Source organism: Lissotriton vulgaris, chromosome 1_1, assembly GCF_964263255.1.
Source record: "Lissotriton vulgaris chromosome 1_1, aLisVul1.2, whole genome shotgun sequence".
Lineage (NCBI taxonomy): Eukaryota > Metazoa > Chordata > Amphibia > Caudata > Salamandridae > Lissotriton > Lissotriton vulgaris.
In genome coordinates, this window is record NC_141685.1 from 1,964,246,101 (window position 1) to 1,964,272,818 (window position 26,718).

The following is a 26,718-nucleotide window of genomic DNA, read 5'->3' on the forward strand; positions in this document are numbered from 1 at the left end:
TCATGGGCTGAGCCTGGGAATCTGGCACATGAGGGAGATGATCATATCTGCCAGGCACACCACTTGCACATTTATGGAATGGTAATGTTTGCGATTCCTGCAAATGTGCTCACTTGCCTGTGGTGTCACAAGGCCAACATGTGTGCAATCAATGGCACCAACAACATGGGGGATGTACCCAAGGGGTTAGAAGTCTCCCTTCACAGCTGGCAATTCAGCACCCCTTGGGAAATGGATGTATCTGTCCTTGATTATCATCATGGCAGACAGAACATCACGCAGCACTATGCTGAACATCGATTGCGACATCCCACCAGCGCTCGCCATTGTCTCCTAGAACGATCCAGTGGCAAAAAAATGCAGGGCTGCCATCACTTTATAAGTTGTCGTGAAAGCTGTTGGATATGTCCCGCGAGGCTTCAGGTGGGGCTCCAACATATCACAAAGGGATTTTAGGGTGGCTCTATCCAGACGGAATTTCCGGATGATTGCCACATCCTCCATGTCCTTCAGCACTGTCAAGTGAAGAAGCAGATATGGCCTCCTCCTAGTTGAGATGAAAGTCGACACATGTCAATGCAATACATCATGAGATGGACACAGCATTTCACATTCTGGATGACAATGCTACAACAATGACTGACAAAAAATTGAGTGACAGACAAGCTTCCATGTAGGGACGCCTTCAGCTACACAAAGGGTACACCACTCAACTTAGACTAAACAAGTACATCAAACACCACCTAGGTCAATGCAAATGCACATAGTGATATGGCCACATTTCACATGTGCATGCATGGGAGCATGGCATCCAGCATATGTGTAACTAATCAACCGCAGTGTCTCATACCTAGCTGCTGTACCTGTCACACCTTAATGCGTAATTTCTACCTTGCACACATCCACTACACAATTACCACAGTTGGCGCACAAATGACGATTGTGTGCATGTGCAGAAATGAGAGGCCATGCAAAAAGATTTACATCATCCATTGAGACGAGCATTGCTGTGATTGTCACTGCACCTCAACACATTGACATGTGTATACATTGTAGAGTCCAGAACACCATTGTCCTGCCTACACAACCATCAAATTCATAAGTTACATGTGAGGGAGTACAGGCCAAACTACGAAATCACATACACAAACATGACATGTTTAGTCACCAGTGGAGGAAATGGAACATTCCCATTGTGTGCACAATGATGTGCCATTTACCATGTGGGCACTGTGCACTGTTGATGTTTGCCAGATGGCCATTGCCATTGTATGGCACCCATAACATGGTAGCTACTGCCTGGCCCCAGCGGTGTGTCACCATCCCCCCCATTCACACAAAAGCGGTAGTGATAGGCATGGAGACAAGCCAAATGGTGGTGGGCATGTTCCACTACGCAAAGCACGGTGCCTCATGTGATTGTATGGCACCCATGTCGCTGCAGCTACCGCCTGGCCCCAGCGGTGTGTCACCTGCACCCCCATTCACACAAGCGCGGTAGTGATAGGCATGTACACATGCCCAAATTGCGGTAGGCATGCTCCGCCACCCAAATCACGGTGCCTCATGTGATTGTCTGGCACACGTATCATGGTAGCTACCGCCTGGCCCCAGCGGTGTGTCACCGCCATGGAACATGCACTACAGCCAATGGGAAACTTGATTGCGGTGGCATGATGCAATTTTGAAAATCGCGATAGGCGTGCTCTGCCACCGCAGAGGCAGTCATTGGATGCATTTGAAAGATGCACCATTGCGGTAGCGTGCACCAGGCCCCTACGGGGTCTCAACGCCATGGAGCATGCCCTAGAGCCAAAGGGAACCTTGATTGCAGTAGCATGATGCAATTTTAAAAATCACGGTAGGTGTGCTCCACCACCGCCGAGGCGGTCATTGGATGCATTTGAAAGAGGCAGACCTGGAACACCAATTGCTGCAGCTTGGCACCTTTGAAACGACCCTAAGGGGCTATATATGTGTGGGAGGGTTCCTCACATTTCCACTGCTCACAGAGCCTGCTGCCAGAGACCCCTGACCTGCTGCTGCTGCCTCCAGGGACTGCTGCCTGAGACCCCTCTTCTGCTGCTGCCTCTAGGGAGTGCTGCCTGAGAACCCTCTTCTGCTGCTGCCTCCGGGGACTGCTGCCTGAGACCCCTCACCACCCAATTCCACCGCAGTTGTTCCATGTCCACAGTGATGGCAAGGACAGAGAAGATTCATGCCAGTCCATTCACAAGCGAGGAGCTGGAGGTCCTGGTGGACGAGGTGCTCACACAGTACCCAAGGCTGTATGGTGCCCCAAATCTCATGGTAAGTCCTCAAAAGTGGAGGTGTAGGACAGGGGGGGCACACATGTAGATGGACTGATGCAATAGCGCGGAGATACTCCCTTGGGATTTTATTCTAGCGCTCTATAAACCCGCAAAATAAATAAATAAACAATATGTGCCTGAGGGTGTGGGGTTGTGTCGTGCACTGCCAAACATTCTGTCTCCAGGGTGAAAGTGTGTGTCCCAATTTCACAGGTTTCCCTGGCTGCAGTTGTAGGTATGAGTGAACTGTGTTGTGTTGTCAGCCACACAGTGACGCAGTAGGTTGTTCATGCAGGAGTCAGGACAGTGATTGCTTGGCTGAATGGCTATGTGTGCCCCTGTTGTCCATCTCTGTGTGAGCCCAGATGGCCAGCACAGTGCCCGCCCACAAAGACAAGGACACATCACTTCACTTGCAGTGTATTTCCTAAGTATTTACTCATTGCACTCCAGCTATGTGCCATCTCAGCCCTGTAGTTTGCACCCAACCGGCATTGTGTTGAGGAATTTCTGTTTGTGAGTTCATGTCCCTCAATGCGACCCCAGACTCCTGAGGCATGAGCCGGGAGCTAGATTTTGTTTGTTTTGCTTCTAACGTTTATGCTGCATTATGCACACCCCTATATTTTGTTTTAGAACATTTTAAACGAGCGCCCTACTTACCTTCATTGTAAGCATCTACTTGCTGCTGTGTCCTTGGTTGCTGTGGGGAGGGGTCCGAGGGACTGTGTGGCGGCTTGACGGGGGATAGGTTGTATCTCTCTTAGGACGGTCAGAGTGAGACCGCCATCTTGGGGTGTACAGGTTAGCGTGGCAGCTGGTTCTTTTCCTGACGTTTTAAATGATGGCACAGCTGCAATCTCACAGACCCCAGACTCCAGAGGTGTGAGCTGGGAGCTAGATTTTGTTTGTTTTGCTTCTAACGTTTATGCTGCTTTATGCTGAACACTGCATTTTGTTTTAAAACATTTGAATTGAGCGCCTTATTTACCCTTATCGTACGCACATACTTGCTGCTGTGTCCTTGGTTGCTGTGAGGAGGGCTCCGAGGGGCTGTGAGGCGGCTTAAAGGGGGAAAAGTTGTGTCTCTCCCAGGACGGTCATAGTGAGACCACCATCTTGGGGGGTGTGCAGGTTAGCGTAGCAGCTGTTTTATTTCCTGATGCTTTAAATGACGGCACAGCTGCGACCGCACAGCGGATGCGTTCAGCAGGTGCGCCAAAGGCATGCCAAAGGCAAGCCCGTCTGCGCTCGATCCGCACCGGGCCGTTCCCAGTCGCCAGGACCCCTGCCCATTTCATTGCAGATCCCATCACGTACTCGCGGGATGAGCCTTGGAAAATAATTGCTCATCCCCAGCTTAGGCCCCTCAGGATGGCTATTTTAAATGTAAGTGCTGTGCTTTCCAACTCCCATCGGAGGAGTTGGTTTCCTGTCCCTTAGACTGCACTGATCTCTAGTTTCTTAGTCTCAATTGCAGGTCACTACTGAAACATCATGCAGAGGTCTTTGATCTTCTAATGGAGGAGGCTCCGAAGGTTTTATTCTTGACAGAGACCTGGCTCATGCCGAATTTGGTGGCAGATCCCTGGCTGGCTCTTCCCCAAGGCTACGTGTTCAAAAGAGTAAGCATAGGGGACGGCAGAGGGGGGCGGTATTGCAATTATTGCTAGGGATGTTTATAACTGCAGCTTTAGCATGGAGAATATCGTAGGCTGCGAAAGTGCATTGTTTAAAATCACACTGAATTTGAATTTTACTGTGACTGGCTTTCTCATCTACCGCCCTTCGGGCCCTTCTAGTCCTTTCAGGGAAGCCTTATTGAATAAATTTGCTCTATATGCGAGCAGGGCAGCAAATGTTACAATTCTAGGGGACCTTAACCTCCATCTTGAGAATAGTGGGAAGGCTGAGATCACCAGCTTCCTGGCTGACCTAGAGGCATATCAGTTGGCCCAGCAGGTCCGTGTATGTACGCATGTGGCTGGCCACTTGCTAGACCCCATATTCTCTAACTTAGGTTCCCTAACGATCTTGCCGCCGGTCCCGCAGGCTTGGACTGACCACTTTTTGGTCCAGTTCTCGCTGCGGCTGCTGGGGAAAGTCCACCTGATCCATCCTGCTCCAGTCTTAAAATCGCTCCTGGCATAAGTTAGACATGGGTCTTTTTTCAGCTTGGTTGTCTAGTCATAGGCCCCAGTTGCCACCGGACGTGGAGGCGGAAAACTCCTGCTTTGATGAGTGGGTAACGCTAGGCTTGGATAGTTGCATCCCGGCTAAACTGGGGAGGAAGACTTGCAGGCCATCCAACCCCTGGTTTAAAGATTCACTAATCACAGCCAAAAAGGGTTGCAAGCAGCTAGAACATGCTTGGAGACGATCTTATGATGTGGTAGCTAAAAGTGAATATCGAGCAGCCATTAACCCTTTCGCTGCTGATGACGAGCTCAGCTCGTCATCAACTACGGCGCTCGTATGCTGATGACGAGCTGAGCTCGTCATGTAAAGTGGGTTTTTTAAATCTTCAGCACACCGCGGTAAATTGTCCCGCGGTTAAGGTGTTAAACAGTACCATAAACTCATTCGGAGAGCTCAAGTGGAGTATGTGGCCGATAAAATCCTGGCTAGTACTAAGTTCGCCAAGACGATCTTCTCCTTGCTGAAGGGCATGAAGAGTGGTGGTGCTACGGGGGCCTCATCGATCTCCTCAAATCAGCAGTGCAATGAGTTAGCTCAGTACTTTGTGAACAAAGTCGAAAAGATTTATCTTTAGCTACCTGCCCTGGCTTCGTCCGCTGAGGTGGCCTTTCGGGGGCTACTTGTTCCATCAGGGAAAATACCTTGTCATCCATTCCTCCGCTGACACATATGGAGTTCGAGGCCCTCTGTTTGAAGATTAAATTAATCAATCAATCAATCAATCAATCATGGACATTTGTCTACTCACCCGGTAAGGTCTCAAGGCGCTGGGGGGGAGGGGTCCGCTACTGCTCGAAGAGCCTGGTCTTGAGGAGCTTCCTGAATGAAAGGTGATCCTGGGTCAGTCGAAGGTGGATGGGGAGGGAGTTCCATGTCTTGGCCGCCAGGTAGGAGAAGGATCTTCCCCCGGCAGTGGCTCTGCGGATGCGTGGTACTGCGGCGAGGGCGAGGCTGGCCGATCGTAGCTGGCGGGTGGGTGCGTAGAAGGTCAGGTGGTTGTTGAGGTACTTTGGGCCCAGGTCGTGGAGGGCCTTGTGTGCGTGGGTGAGGAGCCTGAACGTGATCCTCTTGCTGACGGGGAGCCAGTGCAGGTCTCTCAGGTGGCCGGAGGTGTGGCTGTGTCAGGGGAACGTCCAGGACGAGTCGTGCGAAGGCATTCTGGATGAGCTGCAGTCTTTTCTGAAGTTTGGCTGTGGTTCTGGCTCGCCGGCCGACCCTTTGACATCTGCTTACTTCTGTCAGTTTCACACTCTCCTCTCCCCGCTGAATATTGACTTGGTCAATCTTTCTTTGGCGCCAGCCTCCGTACCGTGGGCGTGGAAACATGCTAAAGTCATCCCGTTTCTCAAAAAACCCTCCCTGGAACCTGTGGAGTCAGGCTATTACCGCCATATCTCCCAACTGCCTATCTTGGTGAAGCTGGCTGAATCCCATGTGAATTCCATTCTCTCTCAGTTTATTGAGCAGAATGCCATTCTTGATCCATCACAGCATGGCTTCCGAGCTCGCCATAGCACTGAGTCGGCTCTGTTGGTAGTTACGGAGGCCATCCGGGCAAATCTGGATGTCGGTGATTGGTCCTTTTGGACTTAAGTGCCGCTTTTGATACCGTCTCCCATGCGATATTTCTAAGACGCCTACAGGAAATTGGTATCAGGGACATGGCTCCGAACCGGTTCCGATCTTTTTTGAAGGGGATGTCTTTCCAAGTCCTCGTGCCTCCTTTTAAATCCCAGGAGTTCGCTTTGCATCAGGGGGTGCCGCAGGGCTCAGTGTTGAGCCCCGTACTGTTTAACATCTATGTCCGGCCCTTGTCTGCGCTAGCCAAAGGTAGGGGCTTGTCACTGGTATCGTATGCTGATGACACCCAATTGGTGATCACGTTCTCCAAAAAATGTTGCACCAATCTGGACAAGTCTAAAGAGGATCTTTCAGCGATTGCAGACTGGATGTTGCTAAACTGCCTGCAGTTGAACGCCAGTAAGTCTGAGATCTGACTGTTCGGGAAGGATCGGGGGTTGTGGTCCGAGCAATGTTGGCTGAATCACCTCAAACCTGCCCCTTTGCCCAAGGAGATGAAAAACCTGGGCGTGTGGTTTGACAGTGGCCTGACATTTGACTCTCAATCGAAGGTAGTAGCTGGGGCGTGTTTTGGGCTTCTGCAAGGCCTGAAGCTGTTGTTGGTTTTTTTTCTCCAAATGTGCGTTAAACCATTGTCCAGGCTGCAATTCTATCCAGACTGGATTATGATAATTGCCTCTATTTGGGCGCCAACAAGACCAGTGTTAAACGTTTTTCAGAGAGTACAGAATGCAGCAGCACGCATTCTGGTGGCTCTCCCGAAATCCTGCTCTGTTTCTCATATGCTTCGCAAACTTTATTGGTTGCCTGTTGAGAAGCGCATTCTATTCAAGTTGCTTTGTGTGTCGCATAGGATCCTGATGCTACAGGCACCCTTGGGGTTGGCCAGTCTGTTAGAGGTCTATGTGCCGCGGCGTCCTTTGAGATCAGCCGATCTAGCTCTGGTCTGTACTCCTCGTGTTTTGAAAGCCAGAGCAGTTTGGCTGCACAACTCTGGAATTCGCTCCCTGTTTCCATCATAGCCATCCAGAACTACCTTGCGTTCCGAAAAGCCATAAAGACCTGGCTTTTCCCTGTGTAACCTTTATCTTCTTTCTGGTTACCGTCTTGAAGTCTGTGGTTGCGCTGAGACACCCCATTGCTGGGGCAGCTATGCACATTACAAATCTGACCAATAAATAAATCAATATGACACAGTTATCGATTCACAGGGCAGGGACATTGAGTGCTGCGCAGTCTTGCACAAAGTGAGTCCACCCACAGACACAGATATGTGATATATGTGTTGCTGAACCCAACAATGGACTGGAGATGTGGGCAGGCCTCATAGGGGTTTCACTGGTGGCATCCTGTAGGTGTGTGAGATGTACAGGGACTGTGTTTCCCCTCACAACTGCATGCATTCACATCAGCTTATCCTATGCAGATGTCCCATGTGAGATGTACCCTAGTCTCTGATGGACATATCTTTGAATTTGTTATGAGTTTATATCTTGCTGCTATACTGTTAGATGTTGGAACATTTCACTGCGTCACTGATCATTTCCCCCTCTTGTCTCCCATGCCTGCAGCTCAAGGTGCACCAGGTGCACCAGCGTAAGGACGTGTGGTGAGCCATTGCAGCCAAGGTGCCAGCTCTGGGGGGCTCTAACCTATGGCGCACCCACTGCTACAAGTGGTTGGACGACATCAGCCAGCTGGCAAAGAACGTGGCAGAGATGACCTTGGGGCTGCTTCCTCACACTGGCCGCTTTGGCACGACGCAGCATGACACCACTAATGGCCCGCATATTGGCGGAGACTCTGAGCTGGATGCATGTTTGAAGGAGCATCAGCAGCAAGCCAGGGGTGAGTATTTGGGGAGGGTGACTTTGGCTGGGAGTGGCTGCATGTGTACAGAGCCTGCGCCAGCGTTGACCTATGTGATGTTGATGGTGTGATGCAGTGGCATGTAAGTGGCTGCTGAGCTGGGTGCCAGTGTCATGCATTTGCCCTACTTGTACTTACAAAGTTATTTTTCCATTCTATGCATTTCCATTGTGGTCTGAGTTGTGCTCTTAATGTTTCTTCTGCATTGGGGTACTCTGCGGAATCACATTGGGAGGGGACCACAGTGTTCCCAATCTGAGTGTGACTTTATCAATGCGTCCATTGAATGCACCCAGATTGTGGAGGCCTAAAAATCTGACAACAATGTGTAACAGTCTTTTAGCCCCAAAGTACAACATGGTGGGTGGCATTGGCCCATCGTCATTATGGACTGTCATGTTGTAGTCTGTGTCTGTGTAGTCCCCTCCTGTTCCATCTAGATCTGTCAGTGGCAACAAGTGGTGTGCCCCCATCATGTCCCTAGGTGTGCGCCGAGCTAGTTGTGTGCCTGGTTGAATAGAGCCACAAGAAGGGTGATGTGCTGTGTGGCCATCACATAGCTCAATCATGACTGAAAATCTGGGTTCCACACACTATTTGAGTCTATATGGTGAGTTGCTGCGATGTGATTGTAGAGGGTGGTGTGCAACATGTAGATTTGGACATCTTTTGTAATGAATTGCTTGCATAGGTTTGTTCTGTTGCTGCCACTGATCTGACCCTACATCTCTCTCTCATGCAGAATCTCCTGTGGTCTTGGAGGGACAGGAGCCGGACCGTAGTGGGGGTGAAACTAGCACAACAGCTGCACAGGAGCCCAGTGACACAGGTGTCACCAGTGCCTCAGAGGGGGACCGGAGTCTGCAGGAGGAATCCCAGCCTGAGACACAAAGTAACACATCATCTGGTGCCAGCGGGGATGCATCCATTTTGGCGGGCACAGGAAATGGGGACTCTGCATCATATTCAACCACACAGCGACCAGTGCCCACCCTCCCAGTCACTTCCTCTGGTGCTGCCCGTGTCCAGGTCAGTAAGAGGGGACAAGTTACTTCACACTTGGCACCGCTGCTCCTGCCCCTGTCTCCCCTGCTGCCATCAGTGTTGAGTCTGTGGAGCTTTTGCACCAGCTGTGTGTAGGCCAGAGAGCTCTGCTCAATACCTTCAATGACCATGACAAACATTTTTTACCCAGTTGGTTGCTTTCATGGAGGGCATACATTCAGACGTGGGAGGGCTGCACCGGACTGTCCAGGCTTTGTCCTCCACAGTGACATCTGCCCTTCAACAGGCACATATTCCCATTCCAGCTCCTGGGCCTTTGTCCACCACCCTGGCAGTGGCCACGTCTGACGATAGTGACCACGGTCCACAGACCTCAAAGTCACAATACAGCACATGAAGCACACAGCAGCAACAACCCAAGCGGGCCTGGCCACAGACACCGTCCCCACAGAAGACCAAGGCCACCCCAGAGCGCAAAGTCAAAAGCCTGTCAGGCAACAGCAAAGCCCAAAAAGCAAAGAAGCAGATCTCAGGCTCACATGCCTCAGAGGCATCCCCAGATAAGGACTTTCCTGTCCCTAAAGCATCTCGCAAAGAGAGGCATGCAGATTCTGTGTCCACTGAGGAGGTGGTGCATGGCAAGGGTACACCTCAGAAGGGCTCCAAGGCAGTTTCACCCACCACCTCAACTCTCATTCCAAGCCCAGTGAAGCACGGGAAGGAGGGCACTGTACGGGTCTTACCTGGTAAACAGGGGATGGAGGGGCAAAGGTAAAGCCAGGTGAAGCGTTCCGCTGGATCCAGCACGTCCCCAGAGGGAGTGCCAGCGTCTGCACCTGATGCAGCTTTGTTGGAGAGTGTGGCTGTTGTGTCCACACCACTTTCCAATAATCCCAAGACAAGGGAAGCCATTTAGAATCCCCAAGAAGTGGAAATGTACCCCTCCACAATCTCCCAGCCACACTGTGTCTCACTTCAGCATGACTCCACATCCACGTGCCACTCCACCACCTGGTCCAAGCAGCCCTCTAGCTTGCCAAGCCACTGATAGCTCTACCTCAGCTGGGCCGTTCTCTTCCTGGTCAAGTGCTCTAACTGTCCTGGCACACAGCAAGCTCCCAGTCCACCTGACAGCCAAGTCTGAGTGTTAGTCACCCTCAAACACTCTCTATCTCTCACACAGGTGGGCCTGTACTTCCCATTGTTACCCCTGACTGTGTTGCTGATCATGTAAAGGTACAGTCGCACACATTCCCTGGGCAGCTTCTCATGGACATGCGCTGCACTTTTCCCTGGACACTGGCCTTGCTGTTTTGTCCTTGCCTGTGCAGATTCTCGTGTACTCGCTCTGCACTTTGCCCAGGACACTGGCCTTGCTGTTTTGCCCTTGCCTGTGCAGATTCTCTTGTACTCGCTCTGCACTTTGCCCTGTACACTGGCCTTGCTGTTTTGCCCTTGCCTGTGCCGATTCTCATGTACTCGTTCTGCACTTTGCCCTGGACACTGTCCTGGCTGTTTTGCCCTTGCCTGTGCAGATTCTCATGTACTCGCTCTGCACTTTGCCCTGGACACTGGCCTGGATGTTTTGCCCTTACCTGTGCAGATTCTCATGTACTCACGAAGCACCCTGAACTGGCCACTGGCCTTGTTGATCACTGCTGTTTTGCCCCTGCCTCTGCATATTCTCATGGACTTACTCTGCATTTCATGCCTTGTTCTTCTGTTTGTGCCTATCTGTGTAATATGTGAATAAAGACAAATGCCCCTGTTGTCTATTTTGTCAGTGTTCTTACTGAATGAAGTTATTTTTCTCTGTATATGTATTTTACTCTGCCACATGGTCTGTGTGGCACTTCCACATAGTCTTTGTTTTGGCTCACTTACTCTATTTTTTGTAGAGGTGAGACGGACTTCAGTGCTTCCTGACCTAGATACTTGTGGGGGCAATGATATCAATTTCTAATGGAAAGCAGTTGTCATTTTCTTACTTTGTTCATGTTGGCTATGTTGTACACATGTCAGTTTGGGGTTCACTGCCAGCACAGAGTGGGATTCTATCCACAGTATTTTAGGCAGGCTGGCCAGGGTCATCATGTATGTGTGCTCTTCCTTTATGTGGGCCCAGTGGTGCATATGTGTGGGCATCTTGTGATGGCCAGTCATCCTAGTCCCATGGCTTACTTTCCATGTGTGCTCTTGGATGGTCAGGAAGTGTGCAGTGTACAGGGGGTGAGTTTGTCGGGAGTGTTGATGTGTGCATGCCCCTGCATTATCAAGTACACATGTGTTACCCAGGTGTTGTATGCTGTTGTTTTGATTGTCCAGCCCTGTGGATGTGGTTGTTTGCCTATGTGTGAGTTGTATGTTGTGCACTGTGCAGTGTGTTGGTGTGTCCTTACAGTTCTTTCTGACTCCTACTTGTTGTTTTTGTCACTTGTGAGTATGCAGAGTGTGTAACTGGAAAGTCAGTGTTGTGTTTTGTTGATCATCCATGTGTCTGGTTACTGTTTGTGGTGACTGTGCAGACCTGCTGCTCCACACTGCCATTGTGGTTGTATTTTCTCATGCATTGCTGTCACATGGTGCCTTCTTGACTTCACCCTTGCCTAGCTTTGCCTTGCCAGACTAAACAGTCGAACGCGGATCAAAGAGTGCAGGGAGAGAACGCCGGATTGACGGATTGCCGAGGACGCTGAGGATACCGACCAAGGACACCGACAGTGTTTAGCCCACTCTAGCCAACACCCGTGAGCCCCCCCAGAGACTTCTCCCGCCCCTCCTGCCCCTCCAGCCACGCGGTCCGCGCCGAACGTGAAGTGCGGAGAGTGGGGTGGAGTAGGGCTGCTGATCGGCAGTATGCCGTAGGACGCCACCAGAAAGCAAAAATACCGGCACCCTGAACCCAGGACGCGAAGAGCGGTGTGTGGGGCAGTGCAGGGCTGCTGGTCGGAAGAATGCCGCAGGACGCAGAGTATAAGCTGGCACCCGGGATCCAGTCACCCCCCCCGGCTGTGCAGAACGCACAGAACTCGGCGCACATGTTCGCCAACTGAACAGACCTAAAGAGACATTTGTTTAGTTGCCCCCAACCCTCCACCCCCACGGAAGCATAAGAAGACGGGGTGCCCGCTCGGAAATCGGCAGTGCCAGAAAACAACAGAGGCACGCCGACAATGGGACTGCAGTAGGGGGGGGGGGGAGCCCAGCGAAATCTGTATCTCTCCATGGTATTGGAATTCAGTCAAAAATAAGACACCTGAGGTCCAGAACGAGGAAGGAACCAAGAACAGAAGGTGTGTTCTTAATTTACCGGCCACATTTTCTGTGTAGTTTAAGGAGAACAAGGCTAGGAAAAGCCCAGAAGACAACGTAAGAGAGGACAACAAGTGCGGCAGGCAGGCCAAGCTGGCGGGTACAAGGCACAACAGAGGTAAGTGTAAGAAATTACTTATTTTAAAAAAAAGTAAAATTGAGAAACGATTTTACGAAACGAACAACAGCAGTACTACAGATTAGGCAACAAAATCAAGCATTGGCACCGAAAAGAGGGTAAAATCAGCGTAAAGAAGATAGCCCAGAGAAGAGTAAAATATTGGAGGGCTCAATATCATTGGAAGAGAGCCAGGAAAGCCAGGCTTCAATCATGGACAATAATAAGGGGCGATGTAAGAAAAGAAAAGTTAAAAGGGCAACTAAAAACGCCCAACAGGCTAAAAGGGACTGTATTCAAACAAATCCCAAACAGAAAGATAGTATGACAGCGTCCAAATGTATAAAGGATTTTGTAGGGAAACACTACAAATCTATAGAGCCAGTAATAAGCCAGGACCCCTAGGAAGATGTGGAGGAACACGGCACGGAGGGAGGAGAAAAGGCAGGAGCAGCAGTGGTGAATCAGAAAAGGAAAGAAACGGGAAAATACCCCGAAGAAGAACCTCCCGATATAGAGGCAGGAAGGGAGGACCCCATATCAATAAACCTGACGCTCCTGAGCCAAAATCTTCACATATCAGCGCCTCGTCTCTCATCATCTCCAAAAATGTTCTCGTTACAATCACCGGGAAATGAAGAGCTAAGGGGAAATGAAAGACAGAGCCAGAGTTTCATCTGGGGAGGCACGCCAGATCAATCCCTACAACAACAAATCGCCCAAAAATCTCTACCGCAGCAAGATTCCACAAGAACAGGCCACCATACAAATCCAGACAGAGACCACACACAGGATCCGGAGCTTTCCGTAACACCTACATCTTCATTGGTGGACCTAATATTGATGTTACAAAAGACACTACAAGGAATCCTAGAAGTAACACTTTCAAATAATGGTGTGATGAAAGCTCAGAAACTGCACCTAAAAAAGATCGAAGAGGAATTAACGGGGATAAAGAACCAAATGCCAAAGATGTTAAGCCCAATAGTCACTGCACCACCCATTGATGAAAGTGTAGAGAATGAACTGGTAGAGGCACCCGTGGGAAACACAGCAGGGTCTCCACAACCCATAGATCAAAGTTTAACAAATGAATCCGTTGAGGTACCAGATAACGTATATATCTCCAGACGCCCAATGCTGATAAAAAGGCATGGGGTGTATACAGTGGCCCCCCCGCCCCCCCAAGAATAGGGTTGGAAAGAAGCGAGCCCCAAACCTAACAGCAAGGAGAAAAGGGAGGAAACTAGGGAGGGAGGCACAGTCAGACCTAAACGCATCAGCCCCGATATATGTACCAAATAGACCAATGCAAGCGGAGCTTAATTTAACAAAGACTTCGATAAACCCAAGAAAAAACTGGAGAACTAAGGTCATAAAAGAGAAACCAATAACACCCCGTATTGTGAAGCAGAAACTAAGGATAGCCTCAGGACAACCAAATAGGGCCCATAGAGTTGAAAGCCCACAGGACCAGGCAATATCCAGAACGGGAAATAATGGGTTGCAGATAGAGAGATCAAAGGCTAGACAGCAAAAATATGAAACTCACAAAAAAAAACAAGAGAGAGTCAACAATAAATGGGTGTATTTGGATCATATGCTGACGGGGAAAAGGGGAAGTCCAAATAGAAAAAGGAACCCCCTAAATAGAGCACAGATTTTGACCGCCTTCGCAAAATGTAGTAGCCTATGTGGGATCAGCGCAAGTGATCTTCGGCAAATTGGTTTTGTAGAGAACAGAAATATAAAAGAAATAACAAAAGTGTCACTTCACTTAGACCTGGTAAAAATGGCAATCCTGAAAGCCACCAGGGAGATAAACCACCTGGGAATAAGGATAATCCCGGAGAGGGAAGTAAAAGCCCCCATTGATAATACCTTTCTAAAATACCACGCAGGCCTGGGGAGGAGACAAGTGAAATTATATAGAGATGAGGAAGGAAACCATAGCTGTCTGAACATAGTTATAGATAATACAGGAAATGAAGCCTCATGGGATAATTGGTCGCAATGTAGTAGCCCGAGGAATGATCCAAATGAGAGTTATACAGAGGTAGAGGTAGAAGAGGGTAGCATGAGTGAGGGAGAATAGGATGAGGGGGGGCCGCAAAGTCTAGGTCTCCTAACATGGAATGTGAATGGGCTAGGCAATAAGCACAAGAGAGAAATTATAAAGGACATAGTAAATAAAGTGGACATTGCCTGCCTACAAGAGACCTGGACATGCGACAAAACCCCAATCAACGAGGGATACCTACAATTAAATAGCTCGGCTACGAAAAAAAGCTTTGGACGCCCGTCGGGGGGATTAAGGACACTGGTTTCAACAAAAGTGCTTAGAGAAGTAACATTGTTAAAAATGAAATGTAAATGGGTTCAAGCCAGCAGATTAGAATTATTGACAGTGGAAAAGAAATATAAAATGTTGACTGTGATGAATGTGTACATGCAGTGGGATAATGGTGTAGAGTACGAGAATGAGATGAGGTTTTTTAAAGAGGATGTCGACATTATAGCAGAAAAATATGCATTGGATACTGTGATAATAATGGGGGACTTTAATCATAAACTAAACCCAAAAAAGGCTGATCTCTGGAATAGAGAACTGTTAGAGGTGTATGGAATAAACCCAGCAAGCTTCCCAGCAGGGGAGATATCAAAACAGGAATCAGAACTCGTACACTTCTTAGGAGGTAGGGGCTTCCAATGCTTGAATGGTAGAATGAAGACTGACTGCCCAGCAGGGAAAACCTTTAAAATAGGCTCACAGAACTGCCCAATAGACTACATGTTCATAAAAGCCTGGAACTTCCCCCAAGTACGGGAATTTAAGTTAGAACAAAAAGAGGTTAGTGACCATAACCTACTGCACCTAACAATACTTGGGGGAAGAAACGTACCCAGAGATAAAGTGATCACCCAGGAGGTTGAGTACCCCAAACGTGTGACGACACGACTCACGGAGGATTATCAGGCAAAATTGACAGCTATGCAAATTAAAATTGAGCCGGAAAACCTAGAGAATAAAAACCTGAAATGGTTCATAGAAAAGTTAGAGGAAGTAGTCCGGTGTTTAAGAATAGAACTAAAAAGGCATAAAAAAAATTAGTGGGAAACCACCCAGCCGAGTAAAATGGTTTTCTGTCGAGTGCCAATCTAAAAAAAGGGAGATACGGGCAGCACAAAGAAGACAAAAAAAGAACTTCACCCAGGAGAGACAGGATCACATAATCTCACTAAAAAGAGACTATAAAAAAATGGTAAACGACGCTAAAAGGTCATTTAAAGAGAAATGTTGGTCAAATCTGTTGGAAGTAATTGAGGAAAAAAACCTTAGACAATTTTGGAAATTGGTAAAGGCAGCTTCTGGCCCAAAGGATGGCAAACTAAAATGTGTAGTTAGTGAGGCAGCATGGGAGAAGTATATAAGGGAACTGTATGGGGTAAGAGCCCCTAGAGACCATGTAGAGACCCAAAAATGGCAAGTAATATCCGAAGATCTTAAAGCTAAATTTAATGAAAAGCAAGTAGAATATACAATAAGAGAACTGAAGTTAACCCGTGCGGCAGGTCCCGACAATCTTCCTGCAATAATATTGAAGTCAGAAGTAAAGTGGTAGGCAAGATTGTTTGCACAGATGTTCCATATAATATTAACAGAAAGCAAAATGCTACATAATTGGAAGGGTGCAATAATCAGGCCAATCCATAAGAAAGGAAGCATGGAGGCACCGCAAAACTACCGCCTGATTAACCTCCTAGATATAGGAGAGAAAGTTTTTTCAAAAATTGTATTGAATCAACTTAACTTATGGGTAATGGAGTTCCAAATTGTCCCCATAGAACAGGGAGGATTTAGGGAGGGACACTCCACAATAGTCCATGGATTTGCATTGTGGGCTATGACAAAGAAGTCAACGGAACAAAATGGCAAGTTATGCTGTTGTTTTGTTGACTTCCGAGCAGCCTTCGATTCAGTTGATCGTGTATGCCTATGGGAAACACTATTGAAGGTAAATATTCCCAGCGACCTTCTGACTATAATAAAGGAACTACACAGTGGGAACTGGGCGCAAGTCTTCAAGGATACTGGGGGATCTTTGACGCAAAAAATACCCATAGACAATGGTTTAAGACAGGGTTGTGTTCTAGCCCCACAGCTATTCTCCATATTCCTGTCAGACCTCCCGGCCCACTTAGAGGTTGAGGGTAGTGCAAGCCCTAGAATGGATGGAAATAAGGTGCCCTGCCTACTATATGCTGACGATCTGGTAATAGTAGATCAGACCGAGAGAGGCCTCCAAAGAAAGCTTAATGCCTTCAACTCATACTGTGCTAGCAAATTTCTAACCGTCAATCTAGATAAAACAAAAATCCTATGCTTTGGGAAAAAAATAAGCAGATTTAACTGGTACCTAGGTGAGCTTAAACTGGAGACGGTTAATAAGTATCGCTACCTAGGTATATGGTTTGACAAGAGACTAAACTGGGATACGCATCTGGAAACACAAAAAGCAAAAGCACACACTTCAATATGTGGCCTAAAAATGTTTAATAGGGATTATGGAGAGATGTCACACCGACCAATGCTAAGAGCCTTTGAGGCAATGATCCCCCCCCCCCCCCAAGTTCTGTACTGGGCAGAAATCCTTTATTTGAGCAGTAGGGGAGCCTGGGACTTGGTGGAGGGGAAATGTCTCAAAGGCCTCTTTTCTCATCCACAATCATCTATGGTACAAGCTATAAGAAGAGAAATAGGCACAAAGTCCTGGGAGATACAAACACAAATGGCAATATGCAGACTTTGGAAACGATTGGAAGATCCAGATGGGCAAAAAGTAGCACATTGGTGCTTGAAAGAAATCCAAAAGAGTGACCTAAAACGGGCAAAAGCATGTAGGGAAAGAGTGACCCAAATTTGTAAAAGGCTAAAGGTAGAGGTGAACCAGGAAACACATCAATTACTTTGTACTAGGAGTGAGCTGAAACTAAAGGGGAAGGAAACATCTGGAATGATTGATATGGGATAATTAGCGAAAAAGAAATCAGTAACACACATGATGAGCGCTTGGTCAAATGAAAATTGGTTCCCTTATCTAGACATCCTACCCAACCGCGGCTTTAGGCAGGAGATTTTAAGGCTGCGGGTTGGAATTAACCCATTGTTAACGAATAAAGACCTGAAAGCGAAAATGTTAGATCAGAAAGGGTGCTGCAGGTGTAACCTGGGATGCAAAGGAGACCTGGTACATATCCTACTCGATTACTTGACATTACTGGAACAGCGGAAACGGTGGCTACGGCCCGTGTTCCTAAAATATGCTATAAGTTCTAGGGCGCAGGCAGCTAACCTATTAACTGAAATTCCCACTATTGATATTGCAATTGCTCTTGGGAAATACATAAAAGTAGTACTGACTGATTTAAGAAACCAGGAATAATCTGTAGGATTGTATGAATTTTAATTTGATGAAATTATTCTCGAATAAGGGAAATTAATGGGTTTTAATCACAAATGCTAGATTTTATCTTAAATGCAATTTTATTGGCGTTGGCAAATGAATAAGGGTATGTAAGAAATTTAACCAATATTGGATTAATTTTTATAATGTTTTAACGTTTTTATGTGAATATTTTAAACTTGTGATACTGCCTCTTGCATCTGTTTAAAGACTAAGGTCATAATAAACTTACTTTTGACTTGACTTGACTCCAGGGTGGCATGTTGTGTGTGGTGTCATACCACCATACCCTATCTGTACTTCAGGTGCCTAACCATTGTGGCTCTGCACTCCTTCCATTTGTGCATGGTACACTCCTGCCATGTCCCGTACTGACATGCAGTACACTTCACTTTGATTTCAGCTGTCCCCTTGGTTTCCATGTGTGTGTGCGCCCCCCCCCCCCCCCTCACTTCATTTGTGTCACTGTGCTGAGTGGTGCAATTCTTTGGCCAGGATCAATGTATCACTCAGGGCATAGCCCCTATGGGTTGTATGTGATGTCCTTGTGCTGTTTGTCAGTCATGGTTACTCATCTGCAGTTCACTGTGTGTGCTGCCCAATCCTCTGGTCAAGTTGTTTCCACCTTTGTGTCCCAGGTCCCAGACTTGTGCATCTGTTGGTGTTGTGTTGTATGTATGTGTGTTTGCTGTAGTATTGCTTCAGTTCCTGGGTGTGCTGTTGTCTTTGTGCTGTGCTGATTGTTGTTGTGTGGGTTGCTGTTCTGTTACTCATGGCTGTGTGTGGCTGGTATACTTGGTGTGCACACACTGCTTGTTGTGCATGCAGTGCTGTGTGTATATGTTGCCTTGTCATTGCCAGGTGTGCATTCCCTGTGTTTGCTATGTTATTCATTTGCCAGTGCATCAGTTGTTTGTTTGGTGTGGCTGTGTTTTTCTGTGTTGGTGCACTTCTTGTGTGTGTTGTGGTATGCTGTCTGTGCATTGTTCCTGACTGATGAGGTTGTGCACTCCTGTTGTGTCTGTGCTCCCATTGCCTTTACACACTTTTGCTGCACAGGGCATGGCTGTTGTTGTTATGGTTCTGTGTGTGGTTGGGTTATGTGTTTGTCTGTTGTTTTTGTGAAGATATTTGTTCTGGCATCCCTGTGTGTGTGTGTGTGTGATGTTTGCGGCTACCCCCAGGGTGTGTGATTGTTTGCATGTGCATAGACTGGCAAGTATTGCCAGCCTTCTGTGTGTTTGAAACTGGTGTTGTGTGCTGCTGCTGTGTGGGAGGGTATGTGTGTACATTACTACTGGTGTTTAGCAGTTATGGAGTGTGTCAATGGGCCCTCTGTGTTGTGCTGCTGGTGTACTTCTGTAAAGTAGTTATATACATGTGTGGCTGTTCACAGTTAGACTTCAGGGCCTTCCTTTCATCCTTGTGCCTATACATGGTTTGCCTTGCTGTCTTCCTGTGTTGTTGTACTGTGACGTCTGTGGTTTGACTTCACTGACTGTACAGGCCATGTGTGCTTTGATGGTCTGAGTGTGTTGTTCTCTGTTCCTTGTCTTGCATGTGACGTACACATGTGTGTTGTGTGTCTCCATGGCCTTCCATTTGTGTGTGGCTCCATTGCTGTTGGCATGTGGTGTGTGTATGTGTCTGTTTGTCAGTCTGTGGTATGTATTTGTGTGGCTATGCAGGCTGTGTGTTCATTTTGATGTCTGCTCCTTGTATGTGTTCATTTGGTGCTTGTACTCAGATTGACCTGTCTTGTTGTTGTGCATGGGGGTGCACAGGAGGGGCACATGGCATGTGCCTTCATGGGGTGTGCTCATGTGTGGTAGGAGGAGTTGAGGCCCTGTGGTCTTTGTGCCCTGCCCATTCCTGCCCTACCTTCTGCATTGTGCGCATGTATTCTCTTGCCTTCACCGCTGCCGTGACGTTATCAGGACATTGCTGCATGATCGCGGACGATATGTATCCAGGATGCGGAGATGACACTTGGTGGCAGGTCGGTCATGTGTGGGTGCCCTTGTGGATGTGTTCCTGTGCCCAGCAGGGTGTCTGATGTGGAATTGGACCCAGAGTCAGCCCATGTGTAGTGTGTAGTGTTTGTGTTATTGCGTACCTGCGGCGGCGTCCGCGGCGGTCCATGAGTTGCTGGTGATGTAGCAGGTACAGCACCGGAAATACGTGTAGAACTGGATGAATAGCGGTCGTGACTGTGTGGTGTGGACCGGGACTCTGGTTTCGCACTCCGCTGTCTTGCTTCCGCCGTCTCTGGTCGGGTGGTTACTCTGCTGCGATGCATCTGCTTGTTTGAGGCATGTTAATTTGTAGAGCTGGGCAGACATCATTCCGCACGGCGATGTCTCCATTGGCATCCACCGCCGCAGTGGCAGGCACACTTTGATGGTGGTGCGCGTCGCACCGCCGTGGACGGGAACTGGGCTATATTTGGACATATTAATATGGAGGACGTGAGTACCCCTGCTCGCTGGCGGAAACATGCACTTTTCCACAACTCCAGCACTGCGGAGGTGTCACTGCTCGACATCCTAATGGACCCCTATGTTTGAGTGAGGTAAGTATCTCTGGTGCTGACTCTTGCCCGTTCAGGAAAAGACTGGCAGTGGCCAGCTGGAAGCATGTTGGCCCTCGTACCAGAGTCAAAATGATTAGAGAGGAGACACAACCAGCGCACATCTGACAGAGGCAAATGACCACAGCCCAGGCTTCAGCAAGGCTGGCGGTGAAGATTTTTGGAACAACAGAGGTCTCACAGGGACTTGGGCCTTCATTCTTCTTCTGTGCTGCACAGGGGGAAAGGAACTGCATGGCAGCTACCAGCCTCACTCAGGTAGAATTACAGAACTGCAATGGCTGTGGAGGTACATGGGCAGCATGGGAAACAAAGAAACAACAGCTGTCACAGAGGCACATAGACTCTCTTGCTAATTCTTCAGCACTGTTTAGGGAAATAAAGATGCAGCAGCACTCATCAAGGCAAACAGACTCACAACTCTTCTTCAGTGCTCTTTTGAGAAAGAATGATGGATGAGGATAGTGGAGCACCTGCTTTCTTACTTCTCTGCTATGTGGAGGAAGCAAAGTTGCAGCGACAGGGGCCAAGGCACACAGGCCTCATAGTTCTCCTTTAACATCACTTATTACTAAAATCTTTAGTCGGGTTGGTCTTCTCCTCAGATTTCTGATATTTTTTCTAAGTTTGAGAACTAAGGGGCCCATTAGGATGTAGAGCGGATCACCACCGCCCGCATGGCGGTGGCGATGCACCCTACATCCTAGCCCGCCCGCCACCTATTTCCCCCGCCATATTAGTATGGCGGGGGAACCACGGCGGATGGGAAGACCGTCTGCTGCTTTTCCACCCGGTCGACAAGTCAACCGGGGGGAAAAGGGTTTCATAAAGTGGCGGTGTCCGCTAGACACCGCCATTCATATCAGGATGCAGGCGGGAGGGAGCCTTTCTGTGGTGGGGTTGCTGCTATGGAAAGGCATGCAGTTTTCGAGGTTGAGGGCCCATTGTGGGCCCCCAGAATATTGGGGGCTGGGGGGGACTTGGGATGTACTACATGTGCATGCACAACATGGCAGACACCGCTCAATGCCTGCCATGTTGTGCATGCACATGCACGACATGCATTTTTAGCATTGAGGGGGCCAGTGCTGAAAGCACCGCCCACTGCAATGTTAAAAATGCAGGATACGCTCGCCAGTGTGGCTGGCGCATCTTAATGTCACCCACGGGATCCCCGCACATATGGCGGGCGGTCCCTTTTACCGTCAGGATGGCCTAAATCTTTATTGAGGAAAAAATGCAACAGAATGTATACAATCAGTTGAAGGTTACATGCACTATTAATAATAGATTAACTTGTAATACAGTAAAAGTCAAAGAAATCAAAATAGTTGCATATATGGGAGAGGATACAACAAATCTAAAGAGAGGAAGTCAAAGAGGAAATACTTTTCTGACAATATGGCTATAACAACAATAAGAGCAGGAGATCATAATGCATAATAATGAATAGCAACAATCTGAGAACTAATGGCTGTAATAAAGGGTTAGAAAAGAACAATAAAAGCAAAAAGAATAGAAAGATAAAACAGGTTATGGTGGTTTGGGAATGCCTATCAACAATGGGTGATGTAGGGTAAACTTTGAGCAGAAAATTGTTATGGGCACCGCATATGTTCTCTTTTGAGGAGGAGGGAAAAAGGGGAAATGTATGCACGGTCTAATCGATGATTTTAGCAAACACTGTATCACCAAGTTTGAAAAGAAAGATGTGTGGAAAGTTTAAAATGTTTTGTTATATGCTGAAATGCAACTTCAATCAACAAGTCAACAATAGCAGTGTTATATGTAAAGTGAATTTCTTTCCATAAACTGCTTTGGACTCATCTATACACTGGCGACGAGGGACACTACTCTGGCAGGGGACAGATTGCCTTTGACCTCCACCCCTGGACGATACTACCTGGAGCTGGTAGTATACATTTACTCCTTCAATTATAATTTTATTGGATTCGGGTTTTCTTCTTTTATTTTTCTACTCACTTGCGGATTTGAAAGATCTTAAGAAGAGAAAGAAGAAGATTCTTGTTGGTCTCATAAGGACTTTCAAGAAACTGTTGATTGTGCCATTTCAAACTTTCTATTTATCTCTGCCCAAGCGTCATCGGCATTGTGGATGTGGATCATTGAAGGTTTGTGGATGATTTCCGGATGATTTCGGGGAATTAATTCTCAAAAATTGCCAAACTTTCATTTGCGATCTTTCATGTTGTAATCTGCATCTTTTAAAAAGCTACCTGAACGCGCTGCTGAACGCGCTGCTGAAACTGCTTCCTGAACGCACTGTCTCTGGTGCCGTCGTCAAGGGCTCCTCGCGCTGTTGCCAAGCGCTCTTGTCAAGTGCTGTTGCCAAGCAGCGACATTGGAAATCATTTGCGTTACTCCCGCTGCTCCGGCAATCACCCACGTGACCGTGTGACCTGCCATCCTCATCACGCTGCGTCAATAAACGTCAAAAAACGTGGTGGCCATCTTAAGTTGGGATGCAACTGTAAGCTTATAACAGATGAAACGGGCATAAAGCGAGCAATAATATTACAACGACGATCGCAACAACAACGAAGCATGAGATAAGAAGTTGCAAGTACCAGGAACATTAAAGAGTAGAGAAGTAGTGGGGACTCTTTTCTACGTTGTTGGTTGGGCACATTTTTGTTGATATATATATATCTGTATTACTGAAAATTCTTGAAGCACATTGCTTATTTTAGAAAAGTACTTACTAGAGTAGAGATTGTGTAGAAGTTACAATCATATTTCCCCTACAGCTATGGGTGATCAATCATTTGCTGCTCCTCTTCTTTTCTTCCTACCCCTGGTGAACCTACTATCCTATGGAAAGAGTGGAAAAAGCTCTTTTTAACTTATATTCTTGCCACTGGTGCAGATAAGTTTGGACCAATTCGCAGACAGGCACTTTTACTGCATAACTTGGGGGTAGAAGGCAGGAGGCTTTACGAAGATTTACCAGAAATATCTTTGGGTATTGGTAATGGTCAACCCACTAATGTCTATGAAATAAGTATGCAGATGTTAGAGAAAAGATTTGTGGCTAAAATTAATACTGTTCTAGAAAGACACAAATTCTTTTGTCGTGTGCAAAAGAGCGATGAAGACATTTCTAGTTATGTTGCAGCTTTGAGGGGACTGTCTTTGAATTGTAAATTTAAAGATTTAGGTGATTCTCTAATTAGGGACCAAATCGTTAGGTGCACCAATAACAAGAAAGTTAGAGAAAAATTACTTATAAAAGACTGTAGTTTGGAAGAAGCAATACAAATTGCTAAGGGACTTTAAAATACAGACTTATGGATTAAAGAAATGGACAAATGTACCAATTTGATAGCATCTAAAGATGTTGTAAAAGTGTCTGATCATAGCGAGAGACCTTCCCAAGTTTCAGCTAATGTTGATGAGACTAAAATTGTCAAGCCTGCTGCAAAATTTGATTTTAAATCTACTAGTAAGTTTCTGACTTATCGTCCAAATAGTATTGGACAACAAGGAAACTTTCGTCAGATTAAATGTTACAGGTGTGCTTCGAGTACAAGGTGTATGGCCAGAAATGCCATTTGTAGAACGTGTGGCCGAAGGGGGCACTTATCAAAAGTTTGTAATGCTAAAACACAAAATGTTAATGAGGTTGATGACTGTTGCGAGAATGTTCAAAAATTGATGTTATGTGTTGATGGGTTACCTAACAATGAAAGTATCCAAGACCATATCTCTCTTGTTGATATACCTTCCGAAAGTACTGACAAATTAGAAAAGCCACACTGTTTAATTAATTTTGATAGCAGAGATCAGAAACATCCTCAGACCAGAGATGTTAAGATTTTAATTGATTCTGGAAGCCTTTACACATTGCTATCTAAAGATATGTACATTGAAGTTTGGGGAGATGATTGTGATGTTCCTTCTTGGGGAGTGCCAGATATTAAAGCAGTAGGTTATAGTGGAAAGACAATAGATATCCTTGGACTCAAGTGGATGGTGATAAGTTTCTCTAATAGAAAAGTATTTGGACGAGTTTACTTGACAAAGCAGGGCTCCAATTTGCTTGGTTGGCGCCACCAGAAAGATTTGGGCATTTTGTTGAATCCTAATGCTGCTATCCCAGTCTCTTCGCTTTCTGTCCTTAATGTTGACAGTTTTGAGATTGACATTATGAGATGATTTCCCAATGTTTTCACTGATAATTTGGGGAAATTGAAGGGATTTTCGCACAAAATCATTCTCAAGAAGAATGCAGTCCCAGTGGTTCATAGAGTTAGGAATGTTCCACATTTAATGAGAGCCCCTCTCAAAGATGAATTAGATAAATTATTGGATTTGAAAATAATTGAACCAATTGAAGCCTCTGAATGGCTCGCCCCCATTGTCGTCTCACCTAAGGATGGGGGAGCTAAGATTCGACTCTGTGTGTACCTCCGAGACTTAAACAAAAATATTTGGGTTGATAGGCATCCATTACCAATCATTTCTGAAATGTTAAGTGCTATGGGTGGTGGCGTAATTTTTAGTGTGATTGACATGTCTGCAGCCTACCACCAGATAGATTTGGATGAACAATCCCACCATCTCACTTCTTTTGTGACTCCGCTGGGTGCATTTAGGTATTGTAGGATGTCCTTTGGATTGGCGTCTGCCTCCGCGGTAGGCATGGGCGGAAAATCCGTTCCGCTCGCGGATTTTGCGGATTTTCGGGAAATCCGCAATCCGCGAGATTTGCGAATTTCCCGCAAAATCCGCAAATCCGCGAGCAGCGGATTTTGCTCGCACTGCTCGCACTGTTCGCGTGAGTTCGCGCCCCGCGAATAAGTGCAAAATTGCAGAAATACGATTTTAGCAAAACTGAAAGTAACTACTTACCAGGCTCAAAAGTTCAGGCACATCATTAGTAGCCATTTCCTGTAGTGCTTCCTGAGGGGCCCCTCCAGAGTTCAGTTGCCAGTTGAAACTATTATGTGACCCTGCTCTGAACCTCAGAATAGTTACACATATGCCACAAAGGTCCTGAATTACAGCTAAGGGAGACAAGCAGGAGCCAGGCTGGAAGTTAAAATCCATTAATCAGCCCCTAATTCATTATTGTCAGTTGGGGCAGGGCAGGTGTTGTAACTAATTTTGCAACAATGAAAGCACTTAGCAAGTGCAAAAGATCACTAATCAGGGCGCACTAAGGAAGCAGGTGCCAGCTAAAAAAATATTCTGTGACACATTAATCAGCCCCAAATTAATTCAGGTCACTTGAGGCAGGGAAGGTGTGCTTTGCTTTGCCGAAAATAATGTACACTGGACAACCAGAGGGTGTGGTGATGAAACAGAGGGTGGCATGGGTGGGCCAGAGGGTGGCATGAGTAGTCAGAGAGTGGCAGTGGTGACAGAGAGTGGCAGTGATGAAGAAGAGTGTCCCAAACAGGCTGGACACGTAGAAACAACAAGTTCGCAAAACTTGCGACCCGACAGGTAAGTTCGCAAATTGCGAAATTGTAAAAACCCTCGCGAACTGGCAGAAACACGGGCGAACACAAAAAAAAAAAAATCCGCAAATTCGCGGGAATTCGCGGATTTTGCGGATTGCGAATCCGCAAATCCGCAAAATTCGCGAACGCGAGATCCGCAAAATTCGCTCATGCTTACTCCGCGGTGTTTCAGAGAGTGATGCAACAAGTTTTGGTGGGAATACAGAATTTTTTATGCTTTCAGGATGATGTGTTGATTGTTGGGAAGAGTTGTGAACATCATGATAAGGTATTGACGGAAGTGTTGGAACGTATTGAAAGTAATGGTTTGACTATAAAGAAAGAAAAGTGTCAATTAAAACGAGACAGCGTGACTTATCTGGGGCATGAGATATCAGGTCTTGGGATTAGGCCTAAGAAGAGTATAATTTCTGCAATCAACAATGCTCCTATAACGACCAACAAGGATCCGCTTAGATCTTTTTTGGGTCTAGCTTAATATTGTTCAAAGTTTATAAAAGGATTTTCCGATGTTGTAGAACCTTTGAGGGTGCTGATGAAGAATGATGTTACATTTAAGTGGAATGAGATTTGTGATGAAGCATTCAAGCGTGTCAAAGAAGGAATTGTTCATGCACCGACTCTTGGCCACTTTGATGTAAAAGCTAGGACTTTGGTTACCACAGATGCTAGTGCCGTAGGGATTGGTGCAGTTCTGTCTCAAATTTCTGATGGTGTTGAGAAAATCATAGGATTTGCATCAAGGAGACTTCAGGGAGCTGAAGTCTCTTATTCCGTGATT